The sequence below is a fragment of the Heptranchias perlo genome, chromosome 4, assembly GCF_035084215.1.
Source record: "Heptranchias perlo isolate sHepPer1 chromosome 4, sHepPer1.hap1, whole genome shotgun sequence".
Classification (NCBI taxonomy): domain Eukaryota; kingdom Metazoa; phylum Chordata; class Chondrichthyes; order Hexanchiformes; family Hexanchidae; genus Heptranchias; species Heptranchias perlo.
This window is the reverse complement of record NC_090328.1, coordinates 15,903,837-15,910,122: the sequence shown is the minus strand read 5'-3', so window position 1 is coordinate 15,910,122 and position 6,286 is coordinate 15,903,837. Positions and strand designations below refer to the sequence as shown.

The following is a 6,286-nucleotide window of genomic DNA, read 5'->3' as shown; positions in this document are numbered from 1 at the left end:
ATTTGGGGGTCATGCCAGAGGTCTGGAAGATTACAAATGTAATCCCTCGTTCAAAAAAGGGAAGAAGGATAAACCTGGCAATTACAGGCCAGTCAGCCTAATGTCGGTGGTTGGGAAACTTTTAGAGACAATAATCCAGGACAAAATTAATTGGCACTTGGAAAAGTGTGAGCTAATAAATAAAAGTCAGCTCAGATTTGTTAAAGGAAAACCGTGTTTGACCAACTTGATTGAGTTCTTTGATGAAGTAACAGGAAGGATTGATGAGGGGAGTGCTGTTGATAGTGTGTATATGGACTTTCAAAAAGCATTCGATAAAGCGCCACATAATAGACTTGTAAGCAAAATTAAAGCCCATGGGATTAAAGAGACAGTGACAGCATGGATACAAAATTGGCTAAACGACAAAAACAGAGAGCATTGGTGAATGGTTATTTTTTCAGACTGGAGGGAAGTATACAGTGGTGTTCCCCAGGGGTCAGTATTAGGACCATTGCTCTTTTAGATACAAATTAATGACCTGGACTTGGGTATAGAGGGTATAATTTCAAAGTCTGCAGATGACACGAAACTCGGAAATGTAGTAAACAATGTGGAGGATAGTAACAGACCTCAGGGGGACAGAGACAGACACATGGCAGATGAAATTTAACGCAGAGAATGTGTTTCGACTGAGCTTGTGGAGCGGGAACTCCTGGTGAAGGTAGTCCCTGCCCTTGGCTCTGCTCCCTGCCATCACGTAGGTTCAACCCCTTATAAAGGAAAGTCCTGAAAACAGCAGAGACCTGATGTAACCGTGGTTCCGGAGGAAGATCTGTGGGATAACCCCCCTCCCCGAGGGATTTCAACCCCAATGCTTCTTTTGATATTGGGATTGTACTTGCCTTCAATCCTGCCCCTCGGGGTTTCTTGTACTATGTGGACATGATGAGGACTGATGTTTATCCACCAATTGCCATTAAGCACTGGGGTGAGCCAGGGCCTTAATAATGGCAAATAATTGAGCTTTCACTGTACTTTACCAGAGTCATACTCTGCGCTCATAATATGTGTAAATAAAAAAAATTGTAAGTTGTGTAGCATTGCAATATTAATTGTACATTAACGTAAGAAAAACTATAACTGAACAAGAGTCTTTCAGATGAGACGTTAAACCAAGGCCTCGTCTGCCCTCTCAAGTGGACGTAAAAGATCCCATGGCATTATTTCAAAGAAGAGCAGGGGAATTATCCCCGGTGTCCTGGCCAATATTTATTCCTAAACCAACATCGCTAAAACAGATTATCTGATCATTACCAAACTGCTGCTTGTGGGACCTTGCTGTGCGCAAATTGGCTGCTGCGTTTCCTACAATACAACAGTGACTACACTTCAAAAATACTTCATTAGCTGTAAAGTGCTTTGGGACGTCCTGAGGTCATGAAAAGTGCTATAAAAATGCAAGTCTTTCTTTCTTCTTTCTTTCTAAATTGGGCTGTGTAGCACCCATTTTGTAGGCACTACGCCGCCTCCAAAGGACCCAAAATGGCATCGGGAATGTGCACGCATGCTTTTTGCATGTCGTGCGCCAGACGCCATCTTGGTAAAGGCGTTTGTGCATGAGCAGATAACGAACACCGGTAGCATGTAAAGAAAGATATGTGATAGATCAGCGTGCAACGCTGATTTAAAGGGACAGATGCAATTTTGGAACTCAACGCTCCAGCCAACGCATTTTCTTAACCACGCAGAGCTGAATAGGTCATAGACAGCCTGAAGGATCCCCCACCAGCGCTATTTAAAGGGATCATGCAGGTGCTGCAGGTTAGTGGCTGGACTATTGCTTCTGTCAGCTGATGCATTTGTATGTGTTTGTTGAAGCTTCCTATACTTGGAGAAAGTTGCAATATTGTATAGAGAGTGGTCTGGCAGGTCCTGCATTACTGTTGGTGGCATTTACAACAGTGTGCTGAACCAGATTCCTGGCAACCATGGGTGGCCTGTTAAAGTTCCCGCTGGGCATTGATTACAACTGGGAGTATGCAGAGAGGCCACGCAGAGCAGGTCAAGCTGCGAGGAGAGGGAGGAGGAGGATGGCACAGGGCATTGAGCATGAGGCCATATCCAACGAGGGTCTTCAGGGACCAATGGTCTTACCTCAACCTGAGCGAAGATCAGTGCATCCGATGGCTGCGGTTCACGAAAGAGGTCGTGACGGAGATATGTCAACTGCTGTAGCCACAACTGCGAGGACAGCATTGCCTGTGACTGTGAAGGTAGCTGTGGCACTGAACTTTTACGGCTCTGGATCCTTTCAGACTGCTGCTAGCGATATGTGCAACATCTCACAGTTTGCAGTGCACTGCTGCATAAGGGAGGTCACGGAGACACAGTATGAGCTGTGCAACAGATTCATAACATTTCCGCTTGACGGAGAGAAGCAGAAGGAGCGAGCACGAGGGTTTGCTGCCATTGCAGGCTTCCCCATGGTGCAGGGAGCCATTGACTGCATGAATATAGCCTTGCATGCTCCACATCTCAACTTGGCCACCTTCATGAACAGAAAGGGGTTCCACTCCCTCAATGTGCCGCTGTTGTGCGACCACACACGGCGCATCATGCAGGTCAATACCCGCTACGCTGGCAGTAGTCATGAGGCCTTCATTATGCAGCAGTCCAACGTCCCAACTATCTTTCAACCAGCTCGGAAAGTCAAAGGCTGGCTATTGGGCGACAAGGGCTATCTCCTCATGAGGTGGCTCATGATTCCAGTCAGGAACACAAGCACACGTGCAGAGCAGGCTCACAATGAGAGCCATACGGCCACACGAAACGTCATCGAACACACCTTAGGCATCCTAAAGCAACGCTTCTGCTGCCTGGGCTGTTCTGGAGGAGCCCTGCAGTATTCCGCTGAGCAGGTGTCAAGATTCATCATTATATGTTGCATGCTGCACAACCTCGCCCTTATAAGAGGTCAGCCCTTGCCACTGCCTATCCGGCAAGACCCTGAGACAGAGGAAGAGGCAGAGGAGACAGAAGAGGAAGTGGAGGAAAAGGCAGGGATGCAACAGGGTGCACAGGTCCTGTCTCCTAGGGCTTAGCGTGCTCACCTTATTCATGAGCGATATCAGTAACCTCAATGACACCTCCCCATTCACCAGCAGTCCTACACTCCTCACCTTTCCTCTCCCACATGACCATCAAATTGTCTTCCTTATGATTACACATTGCTTCCTCCCGCAGCTCATTGCATAAATAAAAACCTACACCAACTGCGACTTCAAATACAAATTTATAAACTTACACATGAAATCATGTATACAACATTACACTATCACCCTTGTGCATTCCCCTAGTGCCTGTCGTTTGTGTGTCTTTTCCTTTCCTAATGCTCCTACAAGGTGCATCTCCAGTGGCTGGAGCATGGGTGGTGGGAGGCTGCTGACCTTCAATGGAGGAGCGTGCAGCTAGCCATGGAGGACGACCTCGAGCAGCTCTGGGCTCGGAGGGCCCGGCTTCAGACTGCATCCTCTTGGCCTGGGCTGCAGCAGTCTGGCCTGGCTGGCTGACAGGCAACAGCAAGGGCACTGGTGGAGTGGCAGGGGTGGGAGCAGGAATGCTGTCATCCAGAGAGAAACAGCAGGTTTGACTGCCATGGCGCCACTGCCACTCGCACGGGACGGTGCCTCAGCAATCCTGGTGATCAGCTGGAGAACGGATTGCTGGAGTGCTGTGACACCCTGGAAGCCCCGTTCCACAGTGGTACCCAGAGCTACGATAGCAGCAGCCTGAGTCTGTAACGCAGAAGTCTGAGCTTCCAAAGCAGCAGTCTGAGCTCCAAATGAAGCATGCAGACCTTTGATGGCATTTGTTTGAGCTGCAATGGAAGCTGTTTGTGCTGCAATGGAAGCTGTGACACCGGTCATCAGTTGCTGCACCATGGTGGCTTCCACAGGTGTGCTGATGGAGGTGACCACCCATTCCATGTGGGAAAGGATGTATCCAAGCTCTGCACAAAGTTCTGTGCCAAATTAGAGCTGGACTCCTCCATGCCCCTTGACATTGTGCACAGGCTCTCTGGCGGGCTTTCCAGTGCATCAAGCATTTGGTTGTGTACGCCCATCAGCCTTCTTCTGTAGCCTGGCCCATCAAAGTCATCACCTGATGTCTCGGTAGCAGAACTAGTGAGCGACCTCGCCGTCCGCTCCCCCCGGCCTGACTCCTGCGCACTTGCCTGGTGTCCCACCACGTGTCAGTTTCTGAGCTGGTGGATGTGAGTATATGTCAAGTGACAGTGTGGCTTCAATATCACTGTCCTCCTCCTCCTCCTCCACCTCGGACGGTGCTGGCTCCAGTTCTTGGGTATCTGCAATGACAAAGGGAGACGGGTTGAGTTGTGGTGTGGGGAGAGGAGAAAGCAAGATGTGCGTGCTGATACCGTCTGCAGCACGTGAGTGAGAAAAGATTGTGGGATGAGAGAGAAGTGGGAAATGAAAAGGAGGATTAGGTATGCAGAGACCCCCATCGTTGGGACCTCCAGCGCCACCAGTTGCCATGGCCGCAGCGACGGCCAGCCCAATGACTCCCAGTATGATCTCCTCCCTGGGGGTGAGGACCTGTAGGCATGCCTGTCCTCTGCCTGTTCTTTGCTGCTGCCGGCTGTTATGCGCCACCTTCTCCTGCAAGAAAGAGGGAAGTGTGTCAGTGAGTGTCCTGCAAGATGTTTGGGTGATGTGCCTGTCATGGTCGATTAGCTGTCAGTGTGTGTGACCTGTGAGTGGTGGGTGTGTGGATTGCAAGAGTGGTACTCTGTGAGGGTGAGATGCAGCATCTGAAGTGCAGCGTTGTGTATGGATGGGCAGTGCTTGTTGGTGGCTGGGTGACGGGAGGTGTCATGCGTGGAGCAGTGGTGCAGTTGGTAGGATGTGGCATTTGACACTTGCATGTACTCACCTTGACCACTCGTGTCAAATCATTGAACTTTTTCCTGCAATGTTCCTGGCATTCACTTCCAGCACCACTTCCTCCCACTGCCTCCGCAGCATGTGTCTGGAGGGTCTCCTGCCACCCTGTGGGAGGATGGGCCTCTGTGCGTCCACCTCCTCCACCAAAGCCTCCAATGCGTCATCGGAGAACCTTGGTGTGTGCTCTATTGCCGGGCCAGCCATTCCACTTTCCTCCTCCATCGATTGCATTGACAGTGCACCTCCCCTATAAGAGGTGCAGGCTGCCTTTAAGTAGTGCTGGCCACGCCCCATATCGGGCCCCCTGCTAGTCCGTGCAGGCACTCAACAGCGCAGGTAGTGCTGGCTGCTCACAGCAATCATGGAGGTGAGCTGGCAGCACGAATTTTATGCACTGCTTGCATCTCAACCACCAGGTGTGGGTTAATCGCGCTCCGCGATCTCCATGCCCGGATTCGGGGCATATCGAATTTAACCCCCCACGTGTTCATGCTTTGAGACCCTGGGCCATGATGTGGTAAGGTATGAGTTCACACCCAGAAATCCCCAAACAAGAAGTGTTCTGGACAGAGCTCTGTGTCGTTAGGAGAAGGGGCCAAGCAGAGGACAGGAGGTTGCCAACAGGGAGGAAGTGAAAATTGGTTGTTGTGCCACATCTCCTATGCTGGTTGTGCACATCTCTCTTGAGTCTGAGAACAGGTCACCTGCCCTTGCTCTTGACTGGGAATTAAACAGTACAGAGCCCTTAAAAAAGAGAGAAAATCAATTGAATATGGGATAATAAATGAAATTTTAAAGATCACTTTTAATGTAGTAAAACGTCCCAAGGCGCTTCATAGGAGCGTTAGTGAACAAAATTTGACACAGCTACGTAAGGAGATATTAGGACAGATGACCAAGAGCTTGGTCAAAGAGGTAGGTTTTAAGGAGCACCTTAAAAGAGAGAGGTAGAGAGACAGAGGTTTAGGGAGAGAATTCCAGAGCTTGGGGCCTGGGCAGCTGAAGACACATCTGCCAATGCTGGAGCGATGAAAATCAGAGATGCGCAAGAGGCCAGAATTGGAGGAGCGCAGAGATCTCGGAGGGTTGTAGGGCTGGTGGAGGTTACAGAGATAGGGAGGGGCGAGGACATGGAGGGATTTGAACACAAGGATGGAGAATTTTAAAATCGAGGCGTTGCTGGACCGGCAACCAATGTCAGCGAGCACGGAGGAGGGAATGGGTGAAAGGGACTCGATGCGAGTTGGGATATGGGCAGCAGAGTTTTGGATGAGCTCAAGTTTACAGAGGGTGCAAGGTGGGATGCCGGACAGGAGAGCATTGGAATAGTTGAGTGTAAC

At 50.0% G+C, this 6,286-nt stretch overlaps 1 pseudogene; it reads left to right on the top strand.

Annotated features, from left to right (window-relative positions):
• Nucleotides 1-2,165: 2,165 nt before the first annotated feature.
• LOC137320398 (putative nuclease HARBI1 pseudogene) lies at nucleotides 2,166-3,083 on the top strand (annotated as a pseudogene).
• The last annotated feature ends 3,203 nt before the right edge of the window (nucleotides 3,084-6,286 follow it).